Source organism: Erythrolamprus reginae, chromosome 5, assembly GCF_031021105.1.
Source record: "Erythrolamprus reginae isolate rEryReg1 chromosome 5, rEryReg1.hap1, whole genome shotgun sequence".
Lineage (NCBI taxonomy): Eukaryota > Metazoa > Chordata > Lepidosauria > Squamata > Dipsadidae > Erythrolamprus > Erythrolamprus reginae.
The window spans coordinates 9,518,366-9,543,882 of NC_091954.1; the positions used below are offsets into that span (position 1 = coordinate 9,518,366).

The 25,517-nt window shown below is 43.9% G+C and overlaps 1 protein-coding gene across 1 annotated transcript in view; it reads left to right on the forward strand.

The window, feature by feature from the left end:
- Window positions 1-25,517, forward strand: part of GRID1 (glutamate ionotropic receptor delta type subunit 1) — a 1,069,958-nt gene that overhangs the window by 153,120 nt on the left and 891,321 nt on the right. The gene's annotated exons all lie outside the window — the stretch shown is intronic.

A 25,517-nucleotide genomic window follows, 5' to 3' on the forward strand; every position in this document is an offset into this window, starting at 1 on the left:
CTGCTTGTTATACCTCTAGCTATGCAGCCAAGCATCCTACTTGCTTTCCCATACCCAGCTCCTGCCACCATTCTTCATATGTTTTAGCCTCCAACCCCCTAATCATCTTTATTGCTCTTCTCTGAACTCTTTCTAGAATGTCAACATCTTTTTTTACATTGTGGCAACCAAAACAGAATGCAGTATTCCAAGTGTAGCCTTACCAATGTGATATTAACACTTAAAATTGATATTAACAAAATGATATTAACACTTCACATGATCTTGATTTTTACTTTTGGGCCTTGGCCGATCTCAAAATGCTGTGCAGGATGGGACCCGATATATATTTGGATGGTAGGCCACCAGGCTCTCCAAAAACATAGACTAGATTAATGGGAAGGGAATGGCATTATGTCTATGGAGATTCTTTTTCTGTTCAGTTCTGACCCAAAGAAGCTTTGTGGATGAGAAACCATTTTTTTTCCAGGAAAAAACAACACTAAGAAAGTCGGCGACTACTTCAGCTTCAACCACAACAACACAAGAGCACACAACAGATTTAAACTTAATATTAACTGCTCCAAACTTGACTGTAAAAAATATGACTTCAGTAACCGAGTTGTCAAAGCGTGGAACTCATTACCGGACTCCATAGTGTCATCCCCAAACCCCCAACACTTTCTTTCTTTCTTTCTTTCTTTCTTTCTTTCTTTCTTTCTTTCTTTCTTTCTTTCTTTCTTTATTTATTTATTTATTTATTTATTTATTTATTTATTTATTTATTTATTTATTTATTTATTTATTTATTTATTTATTTATTTATTTATTTATTTATTTATTTATTTATTTATTTATTTATTTATTTATTTATTTATTTATTTATTAGATTTGTATGCCGCCCCTCTCCGTAGACTCGGGGTGGCTCACAACAATAACAAGAACAATGTAAAAAACAAATCTAATAATTTAAAAAACACTAAAAACCCCATTATTAAAAGCAAACATACACACAAACATTCCATGTATAAACTGTATAGGGCCGGGGGAGATGTGTCAGTTCCCCCATGCCTGACGGCAGAGATGGGTCTTAAGAACTTTACGAAAGGCAAGGAGCCTTAGATTATCTATGCTTGACCTATCCAGATTCCTAAGAGGTCAGTAAGGGGCAAGTGCAAGTGTACTAGAGTGCCTTCCTTCCCCTGACCTATTGCTCTCCTATATCTCCTATACCTTTCTTCTATTCCTATATCTCTTCTTCTATTCTTTCATTGATATGTTCTATTACTATACCTTCTTTTCTATTCTTTCTTAGATATATTTTCCTATGAGTATCTCCTCTATAACCTTCATCATGTATTTTACTATGTGTGTATATAGATATATATACCCACTAAAACCCTCATTCTGTATTGGACAAAATAAATAAATAAAATAAATAAAAAATAAATAAAGTCCTGCTGGTGGAAAAGCCCCTTTGAGACAGAATGACACCATCTCTGTAAAACTGCCCAGGAAAATGAGACTTAATGTCACCTGGAGCCAAAGCTGAGCTCAGCTTGAAAGATTATTTTAATAGAGCAGCTGAGATTTCACTCCTTTCCTTTGCACGTCTAAATCAGACCATAGTTGGCTGGAGAATTCTGGGAGTTGAAGTCCACAGGTCTTAAAAGTTGCCATGTTTGAAGACATCTGTTCTAAGTGAATGCCATTTGGCCCTCATTCAGTCATACAACATTCTCCGGCTGCTTCCCAGCCCCCTGCATTCACAACAATCCGAATTCATTGTGTTCCCTGCACTTCTTGCTGATAGAATTTAAGAATTTATCAAGCCAGACTGTTTGTTTCCTTCCTACAACATCTATTTGCTCCTCTTCCCCTCTTCCCTCAGTCTGCTCTCATCCCGTGTTAGATTTGTGATAGCAGGCTTCAATCCTGCAATTTCCCCAACATTGTTATTTGGGATCTGATATGAATCCCTATTACCAGCCTGGACAGGTCACTAACAATACTGAATGCCATGAAATTTTCTCCCAGGTAAATGCCTTTAAATATGACAGCTAGCCCTAAAGAGTTTTTGAGTGAAAGGCATTGTTGGCTGAGATTCCATTGCTTAGAATGGAATGAGCACCAAGTCAGACGCCTCTGCTTTTTCTCATAAGTGGAGAAGCAATCCTTATTCAGCAATGCCTCTACTTACGAACTTAATTCATTCCGTGACCACGTTCTTAAGTAGAAAGGTTTGTAAGAAGAATTCAATTCAAATCAATTTATTAGATTTGTATGCTGCCCCTCTCCGAAGACTCGGGGCGGCTCACAACAACAATAAAAACAGTATAACAATGGAACAAATCTAATAATAAAATTACATTAAAAAACCCCAACAATTTAAAAACCATACAACACATACATACCAAACATAAAATATAAGAAAGCCTGGGGGAGATGTCTTAATTCCCACGTGCCTGGCGATATAGGTGGGTCTTGAGTAACTTGCGAAAGACAAGGAGGGTGGGGGCTGTTCTAATCTCCGGGGAGAGTTGATTCCAGAGGGCTGGGGCCGCCACAGAGAAGGCTCTTCCCCTGGGGCCCGCCAGATGACATTGTTTAGTTGACGGGACCCGGAGAAGGCCAACTCTGTGGGATCGGCCGCTGGGATTCGTGCGGTAGCAGGCGGTCCCGGAGGTATTCTGGTCCAATGCCATGTAGGGTTTTAAAGGTCATAACCAACACTTTGAATTGTGACCGGAAACTGATCGGCAGCCAATGCAGGCCATTAAATATGATATATACACAGTGCTTGTTAAAAAAAATTTTTGTATGAAATTAAATTAATCAAATAAGAGTGTACGAAAGCGGCTAAGAAAATAACGACAATTTAAAAAAGACATTGATAACCAAAAGAAATAACAGTATATACCGATTGCATCCTTTACTAGAAAATAATTGGATATCAGAAAAGTCTGTTTATTTTCCCCCTCACAAGAGAATACAAATGATATATAATATGATGTCTGTTTATTGTAATAGTCAACATTGTTTATTGTACCTAAATAATTAATCAACTATTATTATTATTATTATTATTATTATTATTATTATTATTATTATTATTATTATTATTATTATAATTGCTATTACTTAGGTTTGTATGTGTTTTGTTTTGTATTGTATTTTTTTAAATTTTTTGGGTTTTTTTCTTTTCTCATCGTTATGTTGCGTAAATGTGTATATGTATATATATTTTAAATTAATAAAAATTATTTTTTTAAAAAAAGAATGGAATGAGCACTAAGCCAGGTGCCTCTCCTTTTTCTCTTATGTGGAGAAGCAATCCTTATACAGCGGCACCTCTACTTATGAAATTAATTCGTTCCGTGACCAGGTTCTTAAGTAGAAAAGTTTGTAAGAAGAAGCAATTTTTCCCATAGGAATCAATGTAAAAGCAAATAATGCGCGTGATTGTGGAAACCACAGAGAGGGTAGAGGCCCTGTTTCCTCCCAGGAGATTCCTAGAGAGGCCCCACGGAGGCTTCTCCCTGTCTTTTCCTGCCCTGTTTCCTCCAGGAGATTCCTAGAGAGGCCCTATGGAAGCTTCTCCCCGCCTTTTCCTGCCCTGTTTCCTCCAGGAGATTCCTAGAGAGGCCCTATGGAGGCTTCTCCCTGCCTTTTCTGGCTACAGTTTTGGAGGCTCGGGTTTGTAAATGGAAAACCCTTGAACTCCCGGTTCTTATCTATAAAAGTTCTTAGGTAGAGGTACCACTGTATCAGAGTAAACGCCAGTGAACTCACAGGGACTTTTTTTGGATCGACACATATACGATTCCTCTGCAATTTCTCTTGAGCTGGGAAGAGGCATTGTGACAAAATATATAATGTGTGTTTAGGTACTGTGTGTGTATGTGCTTGTTGTGTATGTGGCTATTTCTATAGATAGCTACCCACACTTTTAAAAGCATCAAATGCTGCTATTACAGGTGTAATAAGGTAAAAATATAAGCTTGTTTCTGGATCAGCAGGAATCTGCTAGTCGCTTAAGATGTATATTTATTAGAGTGACTTGGAAGGAAAATGTTTCAGCCTGTTTTTTGCAGCTGATTGGATGTGAAACATCTGTATCTGAGGGCTACCATTTCTTGGCTGCAGAAATGGGGATGGTCCCTAGATGGCAGCAAAAGCTGCAGAAAAAAATTGCTGGTTCCTTGGTTGATTGCAGCACGGGTGCGGTAGGGTTAATCTACTTATCTCACAGCATCTGTATTATGCTGTGATGGTTTCGGACTATCTAGGATTGAAGTCAGCCTCTGCGTTAGACACAGTGAGATAGATCAGGTAAATGACTGCAGGAGGCTAGAAGAATATTTCATTGAGATGAGATGAATCATGCAAGTTTGTTTTCTCTCCTTTCCTTCCGATACTCCTAGGAGTAAGTGAGGAGGGAGGAAGAGGAGGAGAGACCCAGATTTTGTAATACTCACCTATCTCCCTGGGCATAACACATGTATCTTTCTCTTTAAAAATGCCCAATGTTGGAGCACCCACAATTTCTGAGCTCCAGTTGTTCCACTGATTAATTGTTCTCACTAGCAGGAAATTTCTCTTTACTACTACTACTACTTCTTCTTCTTCTTCTTCTTCTTCTTCTTCTTCTTCTTCTTCTTCTTCTTCTTCTTCTTCTTCTTCTTCTTCTTCTTCTTCTCTTTCTCCTCCTCCTCCTCCTCCTCCTCATTATTATTATAGAAACATAGAAAGATAGAAGACTGATGGCAGAAGAAGACCTCATGGTCCATCTACTCTGCCCTTATACTATTTCCTGTATTTTATCTTACAATGGATACATGTTTAATCCAAGGCATGTTTCAATTCAGTTACTGTGGATTTAACAACCACGTCTGCTGGAAGTTTGTTCCAAGCATCTACTACTCTTTCAGTAAAATAATATTTTCTCATGTTGCCTTTGATCTTTCCCCCAACTAACTTCAGATTGTGACCCCTTGTTCTTGTGTTCACTTTCCTATTAAAAACACTTCCCTCCTGGACCTTATTTAACCCTTTAACATATTTAAATGTTTCGATCCTGTCCCCCCTTTTCCTTCTGTCCTCCAGACTATACAGATTGAGTTCATGAAGTCTTTCCTGATAAGTTTTATGCTTAAGACCTTCCGCCATTCTTGTAGCCCGTCTTTGGACCCGTTCAATTTTGTCAATATCTTTTTGTAGGTGAGGTCTCCAGAACTGAACACAGTATTCCAAATGTGGTCTCACCAGCACTCTATATAAGGGGATCACAATCTCATTATTATTATTATTATTATTATTATTATTATTATTATTATTATTATTATTAATAATAATGATAATAATAATAATAATAATTTATTAGATTTGTATGCCGCCCCACTCTGCAGACTCGGGGTGGCTCACAACAATAATAACAATGTGACAATGTAACAAATCTAATATTTTTAAAACATCTAAAAACCCGTCATTTAAAACCATACCACACAAGCATATCATACATTAAACTATATAAGCCTGGGGAGGTATCTCAATTCCCCCATGCCTGGTGATACAGGTGGGTCTTAAGCAATTTATGAAAGACAAGGAGGGTGGGGGCAGTTCTGATCTCTGGGGGGAGTTGATTCCAGAGGGCCGGGATGCCACAGAGAAGGCTCTTCCCCTGGGGCCTACCAGACGACATTATTTAGTCAATGGGACCCGGAGAAAGCCAACTCTGTGGGACCTTATCGGCCGCTGAGATTCTTGTGGCAGAAGACGGTTCCGGAGGTATTCTGGTCTGATGCCATGTAGGGCTTTCTAGATTGCTTCTCTCCTTGATTTAGTTTCCATCTATTACTTGTTCTGTCTTTGGGTGTTTTGGAGAATACGTGGACCCCCGCTCTTTATTGTGGCAGCCCTTTCGATATTGCAAGATTGATATCATGTCATTCTTAGTCCTTTTTTTTCATTATAAGGTAAAGTTAAAGTTCCGCCACACATGCGTGCTAATCATTCCCGACTCTAGAGGGCAGTACTCATCTCCGTTTCAAAGCTGGAGAGCCAGCGCTGTCCAAAGATGTCTCCATGGTGATGTGGTTGGCATGACTAAATGCCAAAGACACATGGAACGCTGTTACCTTCCCACCAAAGTGGTCCCTATTTTTCTACTTGGCGTTTCTTACCTGCCTTCAAACTACTAGATTGGCAGAAGCTGGGACAATAATGGTAGCTCACTCCGTTACGCAATGCTAGGGATTCAAACCACCAAACTGCCGGCCTTCTGATCGACAAGCTCAACGTCTTAGCCACTGAGCCACCGCGTCCCTTCATTATAACAGAGAGATCCAATTCTTGCGATTTTTCTTCATCTTTTAGCTTCCCATTGACTTTTATATATTTATGTTCTGCCGGCGTGTTTTAACTGCCCGTAATTACAGGGTAATTAGTCCAGGAAGACACACACCACACAATAAAAGGAAAACCCAAAAGTTTTTATAAACAGAAAAACAGAAACAGCTCCCTTTTTAAATGTCAAAGGGATTTTCTGGTACACACAAGGCACAGGTTAAATGCAATCCAATTGCTCACCTGATAACTGGGAAATTGAGTCCAATTCTAAAGTCCAGAGAGTCCACACACAATCTTGAACAAAAACCACGATCTTGATGAAACAATGAATCAGATAAACTGCCATGAGGCTAAAACACCAGGCTGCACTTTTATCTGTAGCACTAATTACAGCAGCCCCACCCAACCACAGATGGCCTCATTTTCTCTTGTAATAATCCTTCAGTTGTTGTCTCCTATGCATCACTCTACGCATGTGTGGATGTGTCATTAATTCTTGTTCAGAATCCAGGGATGATACAGATGACTGATCTCCTGGGCTGTCTGCCAAACTCCCCTCTTCCCTGTCACTCACGTCAGAGGAGGCTTCATTGGCAGATTCCATTGGGAGCAAAACAGGCCTGTGGCATGTGGATGTCTCCCCCACATCCACCTGCACATTTCTTGGGGCAGGAGCTGGGCCAGAGCCAACCACAACATATTTATATATTTCTCAGATGCTATTTGGGGCGCTGACACCTACCCATCCAGAGTCATTTGCTTAAGTTGGTTGGTCATATCAATTTTCTTAATCAACAAAACATCTGACTTATTATTAGGAATACTTGATTCTGAACTTCACGAAAACCTTTGTTAGTGTGTTAGATGTTATTGTCAACTAAAAATAGGCTTCCCATCTTCATCTTCTGAAGCTTAATACAAGGGTAATTTTTGGTGGCAATTATGCCTTTGCTTCCTGCTGATTGCAAAAATAAAAAGGTATCAAAGTGTTGTAAACACAATAATTTTGATTTTAATTGCCGGAGACATAAAAGGATACTGTAGGCTAAATGCTGAGTAGCTAATAAGTAAAAACGCTTGATGCATATTGTGATGGGAATAAGGGGGAAAACAAGGAAGGAGATCCTGTCCCTCTCTTAGGCACAACTCTTGAGCAGAATTCACATTATTCTGAGTTTGAAGAAGGCAGGATTTCTTTTCTGTGATAGCAGGACTACACTAAAGACCATAAAATTAGAGGAAGGGGTTTTCAGCAGAGTTATGGAGGGGACTTTATGGAATCTTTTATTCCCCTGGAGGTAAATTATAACTTAGGTTTATACCAAGACCTGGTATAAAGTTTATACCAGGTATATAGTTTATTCAAAACACCAGAATATTTAAAAGAAAAAAAAAGAAGACAAAAGAATAAGAAACACAACAAACAAGACATTAAAAGGAAAAAGTGGGTTGCCAGACCAAGAGCGTCTTGATGCGATGTTGTATGAGGGTCGCCCAGAAAGTAATGCACCACATTTGTTTTCTCAGCCTACAGTAATGGTAGAAATGCAAAACTTTAGATATACATGATTTGACTTGTCAGGAGTGTGTGTGTAAATTTTGCATTTCTTCAGACAGATAGTGTAGCCGCAGCAGTGTTTCGAAATGGCGTCTGTAAGTGTTGTACGTTACAAGCAGCATGTCGTCATTGAATTTCTCACTGCAGAGAAAGAAACTGTTGGGAACATTCACCAATGTTTGTGTACAGTTTATGCAGAATCTGCAGTCGACAGAAGTACGGTTAGTCACTGGGCCCAGAGGGTGAGGCCATTACATGCAGAAATGGCTTTGTGACCCAAACATGGAATAGTACTGACAGGGCATACACGCCTTGTGTCTCGCTGGAGGAAGGCCATAGAACAGGATGGAGATTACGTGGAAAAATAGGGAGTGTAGAAGAGATGTTAGTACAGGGTACATATTTGTTAGGATTTGCCACTGTAAACTTGTACTATCACTTTAAACTGGTACTGTCACTTTAACTGTTAAATATTCTAGGCTGGTTCGTCATAAGAGGGCGCCAGTACTCCTTCCCTCAAATGACGCTGTGATGCTCATTTCTGCTTAGTCATTTTTACTTTGCCTTGATGGGGGAGTGTATTTGCTTAGTGCGTATGTTATTGTATTTGCTTAATGCTTGTTATGGAATGTTTCTATCTTTTGTCGATATGTAGACAGTACTTATTAAGCATAACTAAGTCTGTGTCTTTGTTTCTTTGGCTTTATCACCCACCCACGCTCTGTTAAAATTCTCTGCTCGGTGTATGTCGAAGGTCTCATAGCCTAGCTATACCGAGACATACCAACAAGAGACATCATTCTTTCTTGTGTGCAAGTTTCATTGTGTCCAATAAATAGTTGTTGAAGAAAAAATGTGGTGCATTACTTTCTGGGTGACCCTCATACAAGGAAATCAGTTTCCGGTCACAATTCAAAGTGTTGGTTATGACCTATAAAGCCCTTAATGGTACCGGACCAGATTATCTCAGGGACCGCCTTCTGCCGCACGAATCCCAGTGGCCAGTTAGGTCCCACAGAGTGGGTCTTCTCTGGGTCCCGTCAACTAAACAATGCCACTTGGCGGGACCCAGGAGAAGAGCCTTCTCTGTGGCGGCCCCGGCCCTCTGGAACCAAGTCCCCCCAGAGATTAGAATTGCCCCCACCCTCCTTGCCTTTCGTAAGCTACTTAAAACCCACCTCTGCCGCCAGGCATGGGGGAATTGAGGTCCTCTTTCCCCCTAGGCCTTTACAATTTTATGCATGGTATGTTTGTATGTATGTTTGGTTTTTATATATTAAGGGGTTTTAATTTGCTTTTAGTATTGGATTTTATTGTATATTTTCATGATTGTTGTTAGCCGCCCCGAGTTTTCGGAGAGGGGCGGCATATAAATCCAATGAAACTTGAAATACTTGGCAAGGAGTCTCTGTGAGGCACAACTCAGAGAAGCTAATCTTCACACGAATAATGAACTAATTGTCTCCTGCAAAAACCATTTAGAGGGGCATGGACAAATCCAATAAATAAATAAATAAATTTGCTCCATTTATTCTCTATGGGAGGAACCCTTCAGCGCCCCCTTGTGCTTTTACTCCTGAGTTGACCTCTGTTCATTAATTGTTCCCTTCTCCTGACAGCTCTGCACACACGCACATTGGAAACAGGCTCCAGCTGTTCTCCAGCCCCACTTATCTCTGACTCCAAAGGCAGATGACAATTGTCAGACAGCCCTGGCCCCATCTCTGCCTCTGATGCAGAGCACTCATCAGAGCCTGCCCCTGACTCCAGCACTGGCCCATGATCCTCCCCAGCCTCCTCACTGTCCGAGTCTGCCACCAGCTCCACTGGCCACAGGTGGGCCACAACACTTAGCACCCTATAATGCAAGCGGATTGGGCATCAATGCCCATTTCCAGATGAGAAATCCAAGAAAGACCTGAAACAGAATGACTGAGGGCAGAGTGCTGTTGTTCTGTCTGTCAACCAGGTGAATATATTATCATCTTGTCCAAAAGGTGCTTTCTTCAAGAAGCAACTGGACTTTCTGGGTTTTTAAAAATACAGTACATTTCACTTCTAATCCATGAAGCTTCTTCAATCAGCGTGTTCTGTCGAGCTCTCTGGTAGACTCTTCCCAAAAATTCACAGATACAAATTTCAGACAGACACACGTTTGAAAATTCAAAACAATGTTCTTTATAATGAAAATTCACTTAAACCAAGCCCTCTTTTGGTATAGCAAAGAGCACTCGTCTCCAAACAAACTGGTAATTTGTACAAGTCCCTTATCAGTTCTGTGATACTTAGCTTGCAGCTGTGAGGCAATTCACAGTCCTTCTTCCTTCACAAAGGGAAACACACTTTTCTCTGGTTTATTTTCAAAGCAGGGGAAAAATCAGCACACAAAAGGTCAAAGTCAGCAAAGCAGTCACGAAACACAAGGATCAGATAATCCTCCACAATGGCCAAACCCACTGGCTACTATTTATAGCAGCCTCACTAATTACCACAGCCCCACCCAACCACAGGTGGCCTCATTTTCTTTGATAATAATCTCTCAGTTGTTGTTGCCTATGCATCGCTCTCCGCATGCGTGGCTGTATCATTAACTCTTGTTCTGAATCCAAGGAGGAGCTAGATAATTGATCTCCTTCTGAGCTGTCTGCCCCACTCTCCTCCTCCCTGTCACTCATGTCTTCTTGGTCAGAGGAGCCTTCATCAGCAGATTCCACCGGGGGCAAAACAGGCCTGCAGCATGTGGATGTCTCCCCCACATCCACAGTCCTTGGGCAGGAGCTGGGCCAGAGCTAACCACAACATAGCGTGGATGACTGAGAATTTCCACAGACATTCAGCAATACTACCTTCTTAAGAAAAACATTTCTAATCTAATTTCTCTGAATTTTCTCCCTATTCTTCCTTGTTCACTGAACCTTCAGTACCCAACAAGCAACTCCAATCTTCATCATGTTTGATGGCTTTTCATCCCAAGCATTTCAAAATTATTTTTAAGAATTTGTGTTAACCTCAGAACAATATATGAACATAATAAATGCTGTGATTTTGGTGACTCTCTTCTGAATTACCATAATCAAGAGAAGAACAGCCATGCATTGTTTTTGTTTGTTTGTTTATTTATTTATTTATTTATTATTTGTTTATTTCATAGAAACATAGACACATAGAAGACTGACGGCAGAAAAAGACCTCATGGTCCATCTAGTCTGCCCTTATACTATTTCCTGTATTTTATCTTACAATGGATATATGTTTATCCCAGGCATGTTTAAATTCAGTTACTGTGGATTTACCAACCACGTCTGCTGGAAGTTTGTTCCAAGGATCTACTACTCTTTCAGTGAAATAATATTTTCTCATTTTGCTTTTGATCTTTCCCCCAACTAACTTCAGATTGTGTCCCCTTGTTCTTGTGTTCACTTTCCTATTAAAAACACTTCCCTCCTGAACCTTATTTAACCCTTTGACATATTTAAATGTTTCGATCATGTCCCCCCTTTTCCTTCTGTCCTACAGACTATACAGATTGAGTTCATCCATCCATCCATTCATTCATTCATTCATTGGACTTACAGTATATGCCGCCCCTCTCTGTGGACTCGGGCGGCTTACAACATTTCGATAAAACAGATACAATATATAAAACATTTCTAAGACAATTAATAGAATAGTTAATTTTAAAAAAATATCTTAAAACTAATCATTAATTAAAAAAAATATCTTAAAACTAATCATTAAAATCGAACAATCACATGCATACTATCACATTCAACACATTTACTGGGCAGAGGCTGGGGTCTAGTGACCCCAAGCCTGGCGACATAAGTGCGTTTTCAGGTTCTTACGAAAGGCAAGGAGGGTGGGGGCAGTTAATCAGCCCATGTTTCTAGCAGTTCAGATATTTGTGGGCTCCATATATTTATTTATTGTTTATTTATTTATTTATTTATTGGATTTATATGCCGCTTCTCTCCGAGCACTCAGGGCAGCTTACAACATATAAAAAAGACGATGAAAAACATCTTAAATCCAATTTAACTTTAAAATTAATTAATTTTGTTAGTCTGCGGAGAGGGGCGGCATACAAATCCAATAAAATATTATTATTATTATTATTATTATTATTATTATTATTATTATTATTATTATTATTATTATTAATCTAAAAAACCCCAAAATTTATTTCTAATCAATCACTCCCATTCACACAGCAACCATACATTTCTTTCATTGGCTAGGGGGCGCAATATAACTGCTCCTTTCCTGATCACACCAAATGTTAGGGTTTGGGCTATGCGTGCCAGCTTCCTCCGATACAAAAATAGCAAGTTGGATTTGGATTTAGGCAAGTCTAGAAAGATGGAGTGGCAGAAACTTCCATGAATGTAGCATGTCACGAAAGATTAGAGACTTCCCATCATGCCTGTGTGATAATATATTTATGACTATCTGAATCCTGGAAAAATGCTTTTAAAATCCTCAATCCCTTAGCTTAAAATTGGAATAAGATTTGCAGAAGCCCAATCGCAGCAAGTTACCAACCTTATCTGCAGAATAGATTGGAGATAGAAGTCTGAAGTCTGACGGCAGGAAAAGATCTCATTGTCCATCTAGTCTGCCCTAATACTATTTTCTGTATTTTATCTTAGGATGGATATATGTTTATCCCAGGCATGTTTAAATTCAGTTACTGTGGATTTATCTACCACGTCTGTTGGAAGTTTGTTCCAAGGATCTACTACTCTTTCAGTAAAATAATATTTTCTCATGTTGCTTTTGATCTTTCCCCCAACTAACTTAAGATTGTGTCCCCTTGTTCTTGTGTTCACTTTCCTATTAAAAACACTTCCCTCCTGGACCTTATTTAACCCTTTAATATATTTAAATGTTTCGAGCATGTCCCCCCTTTTCCTTCTGTCCTCCAGACTGTACAGATTGAGTTCATTAAGTCTTTCCTGATATGTTCTGGGTCCTATTCTTTTTCATATGTTTGTGAGTGACATAGGGGAAGGTTTGGTAGGGAAGGTTTGCCTATTTGCCGATGACTCTAAAGTGTGCAATAGGGTTGATATTCCTGGAGGGGTCTGTAATATGGTAAATGATTTAGCTTTACTAGATAAATGGTCAAAGCAATGGAAACATGCCTGGGATAAACATATATCCATTGTAAGATGAAATATAGGAAATACTATAAGGGCAGACTAGATGGACCATGAGGCATGTTTAAATTCAGTTACTGTGGATGTATCCACCATGTCTGCTGGAGGTCTGTTCCAAGGATCTACTACTCTTTCAGTAAAATAATATTTTCTCATGCTGCTTTTGATCTTTCCCCCAACTAACTTCAGATTGTGTCCCCTTGTTCTTGTGTTCACTTTCCTATTAAAAACACTTCCCTCCTGAACCTTATTTAAATGTTTCGACCATTTCCCACCTTTTCCTTCTGTCCTCCAGACTCTACAGATTGAGTTCATGAAGTCTTTCCTGATACGTTTTATGCTTAAGACCTTCCACCATTCTTGTAGCCCGTCTTTGGACCCGTTCAATTTTGTCAATATCTTTTTGTAGGTGAGGTCTCCAGAACTGAACACAGTATTCCAAATGTGGTCTCACCAGCATTCTATATAGCGGGATCATAATCTCCCTCTTCCTGCTTGTTATACCTCTAGCTATGCAGCCAAGCATCCTACTTGCTTTCCCTACCGCCTGACTGCACTGTCCACCCATTTTGAGACTGTCAGAAATCACTACCCCTAAATCCTTTTCTTTTGAAGTATTTGCTAACACAGAACTGCCAATACAATACTCAGATTGAGGATTCCTTTTCCCCAAGTGCATTATTTTACATTTGGAAACATTAAACTGCAGTTTCCATTGCTTTGACCATTTATCTAGTAAAGCTAAATCATTTACCATATTACAGACGCCTCCAGGAATATCAACCCTATTGCACACTTTAGAGTCATCGGCAAATAGGCAAACCTTCCCTACCAAGGGTTTGCCTATTTGAGAGATTATATAATGAACTGACTGTCCCATGGCAGTTGTTACTGTTTCCATTTTGAAGAGTATGTTTTGAATCTCACACAGCTTCTTGAACTCTGTGTGCTGTTGCTTCTTGCGTTTGACAGCTGCATGGGCCCAGATAGTCATAAATAAATGAAACATCTGTAGAATTCATCCCCAGGTTGCCCCAGGGCCCACCTGCCTTCGTAGTGAAGACTTTAACATACCATATAAAGTCCTCAGACTGGCAGAAGCTGCCCATCTCCAAATTTGATTGGGTTGGAATGGGATCCTTTCATCCACATGATAATTTCTTCCTTCCCAGAGAATCCTAGTTCAGTTGGGAAATAATTCATGCAATTCTTATCTTTTATTATTTTATGAAATGTCGTGACCGAGACATAAATGTTATAGAACTGTAATGGCAACCAAGTTAAACACGACATGGAAAGTAGATGCCAATGTCTGGAGATTGTTTTGAGCGGCTTCTGATTAAAATAAATAAATGAATACAACGGAGCTGTCCGGGGTGCTGATACACCTCTCCATAGGTTAAACCCCTTCAGTCTACTCTTTCTAAAAGCAGCCAGGGATTTGAACAGCATTGAATTTTCAGTCAATCTGCCTTGCTTAGAAGCAAAATCTATTTGATACCGGTGGACCTTCTCATTTCACATTCGTTTATTCTGAAAATGGAAATCTAGTCCAGAGGATTGTGCTAAGGAAGAAAAACATCCATTTTTTCCTATCATTTTTGCAAGGAGTGAAATGGTGACAAAGTAATGCTAAGCTCTCCAAGGTCAAAGCTTCAGAAATGGAAGGAAGGAAGGAAGGAAGGAAGGAAGGAAGGTGTTCTGTCTTGGTCACTCCAGAAGCCAATACCAACCCAAAAAGAGAAGCCAGACACACTGGTAAAAGGCAAAGGCAGTTTATATAATTCAGGGAAAACACAGGTAACAGAAAATGTCCTTACAAACAGGAAAAACGCTGGAACTTCAAATATATACACGAAGGGAATAGTCCATGAAGCAATACCAGATTCTTGCTGCCAAGACAAAGCTGTAGATAGCAAACAGACGCCTCCCATGAGTCTTCCAGACTGCAAGGCCACAAGCCAAGATCAGAGACGCTGAGAATCAAAACAGGTCACCGCAACTCCAATTGATAACACTCCACATGGCTTCAAGGCCTTGCCTGCCTTTTAAACCCTGCTGATGAGGACCACACCCAAACCCAGCTGTTTCTAATTCAATGGTGAAAATATTTCTTTAACTGCTCCTTTCGTTGCTCTGAACGTCTCTGTCTCATGTCAATGACAGCTTGTGCATCATCACCTAATGACTCCAAGCTACTGGCTGGGGAGAGCCCCCCCCCGGGCTCTCATGCTGTTCTCCTTCATCCCATTCCTGACTCTCCTCTCCCCCGTCCGACTGTTCAGCCCCCTCCTCTGCGCTGTCATCCTCCTCCGGGCATGGAGCCAGCAGAGACACAGCTGGTCCCTGAGCAGCCTCAGGCTGAATCACAACAAAAGGAAAGAAGGGAGGGAGGGAAGGAGGGAGGGAAAGGAAAGGAAGAAAAGAGAAAGAGAGAGAAAAGAAAAGAAGAAGAGAAAAGAAAAGAAAAAAGGAAAGATTGACGCACAATAATTTCTACACTGTTGTGCGTTGACAAGGTTGAGCTGGATATCCCTTCAATTCAAATGGATTTGTCATATGCCAGGCCTTAATGTTACCAGGAATCCCAAATGGAGAAATTGCTGTAAACATAGAACTTTTTTTCTCTGCAACAGAAACAACACAATAGTGTCAAGGATACATCATTTTTTAGGTGTAGGGAGCCATGGGACCCATTCTCCTAGCCCCCAAACATAGAGCAAAGAACATTTGAAGTAGATCAATAATGATCTATGGAATAATGAGATGAGTGGATTCTAACAGTTCTTCCTGCCTTTTCTCCCAAACAAGAATACACTGAAGTTGTCTCAAGTGCTGATATACCTGTTAGATCGCCATGTCTCCATAGGTTCAATCCCTTCAGCTCCCTATTTCAAAAGCATTGATGTAGGCAATGAACGGCTACCAATTTTTTTACTACCACACTGTGGGCGTAGCTTATGCAGGATACCCTGTATTTTCTTTCAACATCTTTCAGTGCAAATTGGGTGCTCTGGGGTGGAGCTCCATTTTTGCTACCCCACTGCGTCCACCCCCCCAATCTGGGCAGTAGCCCACCCCTGGATGTAGGCCTCCATTGGAGCTTCAAAAGAACATTTCATTCAGAAACCCTACTAAACAAACAATTCCCTCAACACTGTCAGACTTTCTACTAAATCTGCACTTCTATTCTACTAGTTTTTCTCATCATTCCTATCACCCATTTCCTCCCATGTTGACTGTATGACTGTAACTTGTTGCTTATATCCTAAGATTTTTATTAATATTGCTTCTTCATTGCTTATTTGACCCCTATGACAATCATTAAGTGTTGTACCACATGATTCTTGACAAATGTATATTTTATTTTATGTACGCTGAGAGCATCTGCACCAAGACAAATTCCTTGTGTGTCCAATCACACTTGGCCAATAAAAATTCTATTCTATTCTATTCTATTCTATCAAGGTCCTGGATAGATATAAATCAATTTGCTTTTACCCTAAAGTAGTTGGTGTTACCAATGGATTAACTGAAAATGTAATATGTTACAGATCATATGTTTATTGATTATGAAGGGGGTAGTGATTTCTTCAACAGTTAGACTCTGTTTGGAAGTAAGCTGTGTTTCAGCTGATAAGAAGTGATGGCGAGAGGGAGACAACCCATCGCTGCATTGTCTCTAAACACTGAGAATTACCACTTCTGCTACCAATTCAACAGGCTGACAGTTGGGGAAGTATTTCCATTTGCAAAGCAGAGGTCTGGAAGTGGTGATTCAAAGCAATTAGATTCGTTATGGACTATCAAGACTTTTTGATTCCAAGTGACCAAATCCACCTGAAAGAAAGAAAGAAAATTGAACTACTTAAAATAATTTTTTAAAAAAACGTTAAAAAAGAAAACTGGACCATTAAAAAAACCTTTCAAAAAGAAAGAAAGCTGGACCCTTAAAAAATTAAAAAACAAAAGAAAGAAAACTGGACCATTTAAATAAATAAAAAACCCTTTAAAAAAAGAAAGAAAGAAAATTGGACCATTTACTGTTCTCCTGTGCAGTATAAACCAATGGCTTTGCCATTGTCACTAAAATCATAAGCTGCTTCTGGCAACTTCCTTTAAGGGCTGTCCTCACCTTACAACCACAATTCTGACCGGAATTTCTGGACTCACTAAGCTATGGTGGTCATTAAGTGAGTCATGCCTGATTTTATGATATATTTTTTTTTGGCCACAGCTTTTAAAGCAATGAAATGAAACTGACTTCCTCCATTGACTGGATTGGATTCGTTGCAATATGGATAAGTCAGGCCTGGCACGAAGTTTTTTGAGGTTGGAGTCACTTCTGTTAATGGAGTTTATGGTGTTAATGAATTCACATTTGTTGTGTTCGTTTTTGCAAACGACTCTACAGAATTAAGGGGCCACGGAACCATCTCTATATTTCAACTCGGGGCCGTCTCTGGACACTTCAATGATTTCATCAGTTGGGAATTGTTGGAGGCAATAGTCTTACTCTCTGTAAACCGCTTAGAGTGGGCTGTAAAGCGGTATATAAACATAGAAACATAGAAGATTGACGGCAGAAAAAGACCTCATGGTCCATCTAGTCTGCCCTTATACTATTTCCTGTATTTTATCTTAGGATGGATATATGTTTCTCCCAGGCATGTTTAAATTCAGTTACTGTGGATTTACCAACCACGACTGCTAGAGGTTTGTTCCAAGGATCTACTACTCTTTCAGTCAAATAATATTTTATTTATTTATTTATTAGATTTCTATGCCGCCCCTCTCCGTAGACTCGGGGCGGCTCACAACAAAATAAAACAGTTCATGACAAATCTAATAATTATAATTTAAAATATTTTAAAAAACCCATTTACTAAGCAAACATACATACAAACATACCATGCATAAATTGCATATGCCTGGGGGAGATGTCTCAGTTCCCCCATGCCTGACGACAAAGGTGGGTTTTAAGGAGCTTATGAAAGGCAAGGAGAGTAGGGGCAGTTCTAATCTCTGGGGGGAGCTGGTTCCAGAGAGTCGGGGCCGCCACAGAGAAGGCTCTTCCCCTGGGGCCCGCCAACCGACATTGTTTAGTTGACGGGACCCGGAGAAGGCCCACTCTGTGGGACTCACGTTGCTTTTGATCTTTCCCTCAACTAACCTCAGATTGTGTCCCCTTGTTCTTGTGTTCACTTTCCTATTAAAAACACTTCCCTCCTGAACCTTATTTAACCCTTTAACATATTTAAATGTTTCGATCATGTCCCCCCCTTTCCCTTCTGTCCTCCAGACTATACAGATTGAGTTCATGAAGTCTTTCTGATCGGTTTTATGCTAAGTCTAAATGCTATTCTGAAAAAAAAAGGGAGACAGGAGGTTTGAGGAACCACTGATTTTTTTTAATGCAGTTAGGAGTCTCCAACCTTGGCAGCTTTAAAACCTGTGGACTTCACTTGCCAGAATTCCCCAGCCGCAAGTCCGCAGGCCTTAAAAGTTGCGAGGTTGGAGACCCCAGAGCTACACATCGTCATCTGCCGGCTTTTCTTCTCCTGCTGGTTGTTCTGCAGAGCAGCTGAAAGGGGAAATCTGTAGGCTGTTTCCTAGCTAATTGCTCAGCGAGGCGCAAACCGCCGTTGCGAGATCATCATTCCATCCATTTAAGTGGCAACCAAACGTGTCCGGTAGAAGCTTCGGGCCGAAGATCCGCCGGCTGTGTTGATTTCTCTTTTTGACACCGGAATCTGCACACACACAAACACACAAACCAGACAGTGAAGAGGAGGAGGGGGCTGGCCAGGCGCTTCTTGGGCGCCATCCAACGCAAGGGCGATTTCACATCGCCCTTCGCGCCATGGATTAAACTCCACGGAGGATTGCGCTCGGGTGTTTTATTTACCGCGGATCAGCCACGGGCCCTTGCATTTTCCACGCAAGCGAGATAAACATCTCTCCCCCCTTTATCTTTTTCCCACTTGCCGATCTGACGACCCCCCCCCCCTCCTCGGGGCTGCCACATCCCCCCCTCGCGCACTTTCACTTCGTGGAGTCTCTTAAAATCACATTGGCGAATCTCCCTCGTCTCGCCTTTACGTCGTCCGCCTTCCCCCCTCCTTGAATGAATTTGCGCTCTCGGGCTCCGGGAGCGGCGTTTATTTAAAAGCTTCTCACGTTTGCAGGGGGTGGGGGGCGGGCGAGATGGGGGCCGCGATCACTGGAGTGTTTGTTTTAAAGGGGGATGGATCGGCCGTCTGAAGTCCACCCAGCCTGTCCAATTGAGGCGGCGGGGGGCGGGGGCTGGTGTGGTCTTAGGGGAAGGTTTCCCCAAACGGCGGCATCGCCAACTTTGCACGTCTCGCTTTTTTTCCACCCCCCCCCCGAGAGTTCCACGCGCGTGAGAGGGTGGGTGTCTGCCCATTTTGCTTGCGGGGAAAAAAGGGGGGTGGGGAGACTTGCCGTGGAGCGATTCGGAAGGGGAGTGGTAGTGGTGGGGGGACCCTCGCTTTGGGGCGTTTGCTCCGGGCGACCTAGAAAGTATGGAAAGTCGGGCTACACGAGCTCCCTTGTGGGGGGTGTTGAGGTAGCCCCAGCGCCCCCGGGAGACACTTCCAGCCTCTGCCTCTGTTGAGCCAACCAGCCCCTAAACGCGGGTTGACAATAGCACCGCTCGGCAAAGTTCCAACTTTGGCTCCAGGATGGGGAATGGGGGTGTATTGGTGGCGTCGCTTCGGCCCGCCGCTCGCCTTTCGCCCGCCGCCTCTCGAGTGTAGGGCGCAGCTCAGCGACCGAGAGGAAGAAGAGGGGGCTCAGCTCAAGCCAGGCTTCCCGGGCGAGGGCATCCTCAGGTGCCGCTGCTGGCTCGCAAGTCTAGGTTGAACACAGGCGCCGCCGCCGGGCAGAGGCGCCGCTCGTTGCAGCTCCGGGCTGGGTTCCAACACATCCTTCCTCGCCTCTCCTTCCCCTCGGGGATGTGGATGGGCGGAGGGGAAGGGGCGGAGAGGGGCGTGAGACGAGGGGGGGGGGTTGGCGGGGGAGGGGGCTCCCGCCCTGGCATCCAGCCCCCTGCCTGGCATCTCAGCTCTCGGTGCCCAGCTGCCTTCGCCTCTCTTGCCTCTCTCGCCCCCTCTCCGAGCGCGCGCGCCCTCCACCTCCAACCCCCGCCTCGATCTCTCCGGGAGTCGTTCCTTCCTCTCCATCCCTTTTTTTTTTTTTTTTGCGCCCAGACTATATTGAGTAGTGGAGGCTCTGCAATCACGTGGTCCGAGGGAGGGAGGGGGCAGAAGAGGAGGAGGAGGAGGGGGAGGAGGGTAAGGGGGGGGTGCCTCCGCAGTTTGCCGGGGACCCGGAGACGCGCTCGCTCGCGCGCGCAGCGGGCACACACGCCCGGGCGCGCGCGCTCTGACACACGCGCGCGCTCACACGCATTCAGGGGAGACACGCTAGTGCTCCGGAGCTGCTGTTGGCCGCTGAAGAAGTCGAGGGGCTTTTTTTTTTTTTAATCGCCGTCGTTTCCTACCAAAACCGGGATTTATCCATTGGGTCGCGTCTTTCTCGAGCCTGATTCGCCGCCCCCCGTTTCCCACTTAACGGAAAAAAGCAAATCTTTACTCTCCTTGTTTACAGCCGCTTCTTCGTCGATTGATCCCCGCCACGATTTTATCCCTTCCCCACTTTTCCCTCCCTCTGCTTGGAAGATTACTTAAGGGAGAGGTTGACGTTCCTTTTGAATTTTATTATTTTTTAAAATATTTTTTTGGAGGGGTGGGGAAAACACCCCAACCTTGCGCTTTTCTTTTTCTCGCGCTCTCCCCTCCCTCCCTTCCCTCCGTCTCCCTCCCTCCCTCCCTTCCATCTCTCTGGCTTCCCCCAGACCAAATCCGGGCTGATGTGCTGCTTCGACAGAGCTTGGAAATGGAAGTACTGATGGTCTGGCTTTTCCCTTGGATCTTTCAGTGCCTTTCCGTGCGAGCCGACTCGATCATCCATATCGGTAAGAGAAAAGAAAAAAAGAAAGAAAATAGAAAAAAGAAAGAAGGAAGGAAGGAAGGAAGGAAGGAAGGAAGGAAGGAAGGAAGGAAGGAAAAAGCCCAAGAGCCCTGGCTGGCGTGCGTGTGTGGAGAGGCAGACTAGCGAAAGATAGATAAGGTTGACGCCGATTTTTTTTGGGGGGGGGGAGTTGCGGGTGGGGGTGTTAATCGGACCTGGTTAGGGTGCAAAGCGCCGAAGATAGCTGCGCTGAATGGAGGGGAGGGAGAGAAAGAGACAGGGAGAGAGCGGGAGAGAGATTGCCCTCCCCACCCGCAAACCACAGCTCCTGCTACTATGGACCCCGTGGCAAAGTTAGGGGGAAGATGGAAAGATGCTTCGGGCGGCCGCGCGGGAGGGTCCCCCATCCCTCTTCGAGGCGACTCTCGCTCCGATCTGCCGGCCGCAGCTCGCGTCTCTTCCCGCAAAGCCCGCGGGCGCCTTATAGACCTGTTTGCGCGTGGATGCTCCTCTGGCTTTCCCGGACTTTCCCGGATGGAGGACTGACGCCCCCCATCACTCCCCCCCGAACCCGAGGGACCGCCTTCCTTCAACTTTGGAGTTACCCCCTCCCCCCCTCCGCCTGGGCTGAGGTGGGAGGGGTAGGTTCGCGTGTCTGCTGGTGGGGGCGCTCGAATCTGCGGTGGGGGAGATCCCCCCCAAAAGCCACTTCCGGAGCCCAGGGACTGGCCGAGGGAGGCAAGTGGGCGCTCGGTTCGGTCAGAAAAGCGCCCGGGATGACGTTGGGCCGATCCGCCCAGCCTACCTACCAGGGTGGTTGTGTGCCGAGTCCCCCAGGAAAATGCGTTCGGTGCCCAGAAAATTCAACGGGATGCTTGGGGAGGGGAAGGTGTGGGATGAGGGTCGCGGCGTCCAACGCATCCTCGGCCGTGAAAACTTGGCGTTGTGGACCATCATCCGCTCTCAGCCCATCTACTTTGCAGGGTTGTTGTGAAGAAGGCGAGATGCCTTTGAAAGGCGGGGGCCAAGCAACGAGAGAATGGGGAGGCGCCGAGACCCAACGTAAAAAAAATAATAATTAAACCCACCAAAGATTGGATGCGCTTTGCCCCAAAGGAACGGATTGCCCGGGCATCGGACTGGGTCCCCGGGGCGCGCATCGAGGTTTCTCTCCGCATCGGCCGATAGTGGGAAGCGTGGGTGTTTTTTGAGCCGAGGCAAAACTCCCAGCTCCGGACTCAAAACCTCCCCTCGAGGGCTCGGCGCGCGGAAGAAGCGCAGGCACGGCTCCTGCTTGCTTGGAAGCGAGAGAGAAGGAAGCCTTGGGGTGGGGAGGATCCCCCCTCCGCCATTCCGAGGGTGGCTGAAAGCCAAGCCTCCAGGCCTATCAGCTCCCGGTGTAGGGCTGGAAGTCAACCTTAAGGGCCCGCAGAACTGGGGGTGGGTGGGTGGGTGGGGTTGTTAAGGAAAAGCAACGGGGTGCGTTTGTCTTCGGCCTTTGACTTGAGCTGCAACCATCTGGCGGTCCAGTGCGGGGCAGCAGAGAGGCGCGGGTTGTTGTTTTTTTTTGCTGCCACCTAGTGGTCACGGTGAGATGGAGTTTTGCACGGTCCCGCTCAGAGGAAGGATTGGGGTGGAGGGGTGGAGGGTGTCCAGGGTAGGTTACCCCACCACGCGAGAAGTTGGAAGGAAGGAAGGAAGGAAGGAGGGAGGGAGGGAGAAAGCAAGGAAGGAAGGAAGGAGAGGAGGAGGAAGAAAGAAAAAAGAAAGAATTTCACCCACCGTTTTAGGGTGAGGGTGGCCATTCCAGAAATCAAGAGCAATGGCATTTAGACTTATATACCACTTCACAGTGCTTTACAGCCCTCTCTAAGCAGTTTACAGAGAATAAGCCTATTGCCCCCAACAACCTGGGTCCTCATTTTACCCACCTTGGAAGGATGGGAGGCTGAGTCAACCTTGAGCCTGCTGAGATTCGATCTGCCAAACTGCTGGCAGCCGGTGATCAGCAGAAGTAGCTTGCAGTTCTGTGATCTAACCATTGCGCCACCAAGGCTCTAAAAACAGGTGAGGGGAGGGCGGGACCCCAAAGATCCCAGAGGAAGCATCGCTCCTTTCCCATCTCTCTCTCTCTCTCTCTCTCTTTTTTAAAAAAGGCTGAAGTAGGTACCCCAAAGAATGCAGTGCAGACTGCAGCTCAGGCGTGGATGCGGAGGGCCATCGCACTGGATTTCAGGCCTCCTCCTTCTCCTCTTCCTCCTCTCCCCGAACAGGAAACTTTTGAGGAAAAGTGTCTGCGTATTCTACCCTACCCCACCCTCTGCTCCCTGTTCCAGCAAAGAGCCACTAGTCTCCACTCGAATCCCTTTAAATTCAAAGCCACAGCTTCCTTCCTGAGTTCTTGGGGCCTCTCTCTCTCTTTATATATCTACCCATCCATCCATCCATCCATCCATCCACCCAACCTTATCTATCTGTCTGATCCATCCTTCCATCCCTCCATCCAATCTTATCTGTCTGTCTGTCTGTCTGTCTGTCTCTCTCTCTCTCTCTCTCTCTCTATCTATCTATCTCTCTTTATCTATCTGCCTATCCACCCACCTATCCACCCATCCATCCAATCCTATCTGCCTGTCTGTCTGTCTATCCATCCATCCATCCATCCATCCATCCATCCATCCATCCAGCCAGCCAGCCAGCCAGCCAGCCAGCCAGCCAGCCAGCCAGCCAGCCAGCCAGCCAGCCAGCCAGCCAGCCAGCTATCTATATCTATTTAGCTATCTATCATACGTCTATTATCTATCTATCTATCTATCTATCTATCTATCTATCTATCTATCTATCTATCTATCTATCTATCTATCTATCTATCTATCTATCTATCCATCCATCCATGCACCCATCCATCATCCATCCAATCTTACCTTTCTGCCTGTCTGTCTCTCCCTCTCTTTATCTACCCATCCATCCATCCATCCATCCATCCATCCATCCCATCCATCCAATCTTATCCATCCATCCCATTTTATCTTATCTTATCTTTCTGTCTGTCTGTCTGTCTGTCTGTCTGTCTGTCTTTCTGTCTGTTCATGCGTCCATCCACCCACCCACCCACCCACCCACCCATCCATCCACCCATCCATCCATCCATCTATTTCAATTTGTATGCTACCCACTCCTGAGAGACTCAGTGTGGCTTACAACAGTAAAATAATAAAACAATATAAATAAGTTAATTTACAATATTGGTAGTAATATAAAAAAACCCTTCAATCTCATCCATACACTCTTCCCAGAAGATTGTACATCCCAATCTTCTGGGAATTTTGGGAGGTGGGATCCAAAGCAGCGGGGAATAATCTCTCCGCCCAACCGAGGGGACCATCCTTGCTCTGCCCCCATCCTGAAGAGGGACCCAAGGCTTAGAGGCCAACCCAGGGGAAAGATAAAATAAAATAACACAACACCTGGAAACCTGCCCCCCAAACCTGTGCTAGGTGGTAACCATGCTGGGAGTTGCTTGCAGCACGTTGCTGCCACCCTGTGGGTCGTTTCGGGTTTTGCAGCCCTGATCTGGGTGGGGGGAGGGGGTTGTTAACCATGGTTTAAGAAGCAACTCTACTTTAGTCTACCTCTGTCCAGTATATGTTTTAACCTGGTTGCTGAATCAAACTCAATGTCTTGCATTGGCCAGACTTAGCTCAAGGATTGAGTTGGCACGAGAGGAAGAAATGAAATGTTTGCCAACAAGGGTGATATCAAAGCATGATGATGATGATGATGATGATGATGATGATGATGATAAGAACAACAACAACAAAGTTGGAAGGGACCTTGGAGGTCTTCTAGTCCAACCCCCAGCTTAGACAGGAAACCCTACACTACTTCAGACAAATGGTTATCCAACATCTACTTAAAAACTTCCAGTGTTGAAGCATTCACAACTTCTGGAGGCAAGCTGTTCCACTGGTCAACCGTTCTGACTGTCAGGAAATTTCTCCTTAGTTCTACGTTGCTTCTCTCCTTGTTTAGTTTCCACCCATTGCTTCTGGTTCTATCCTCTTAGCCTCAACCAATTTTGCAGAAGGTCAAACCTTAAGCCTGATGCTGGACAAACTGAGCCTTGTCAGAATGGGCGGGATATAAATATAAATAAACAAACAAACTAAGGAGAAAGCCGGTGCCATTTCTAAGGGGGAGAAAGGAGCATAGGTGGAAGCCGGCCATTTAGGTCAGAAAAGTTGATGGAAGCTGTATAGAGCGCTGGTGAGACCCCATTTAGGATACTGTGTTCAGTTCTGGAGACCTCACCTACAAAAAGATATGGATAAAATTGAACGGGTCCAAAGACGGGCTACAAGAATGGTGGAAGGTCTTAAGCATAAAACGTATCAGGAAAGACTTCATGAACTCAATTTGTAGAGTCTGGAGGACAGAAGGAAAGGGAGGAGGAGAGATGATCAAACACATTTAAATAT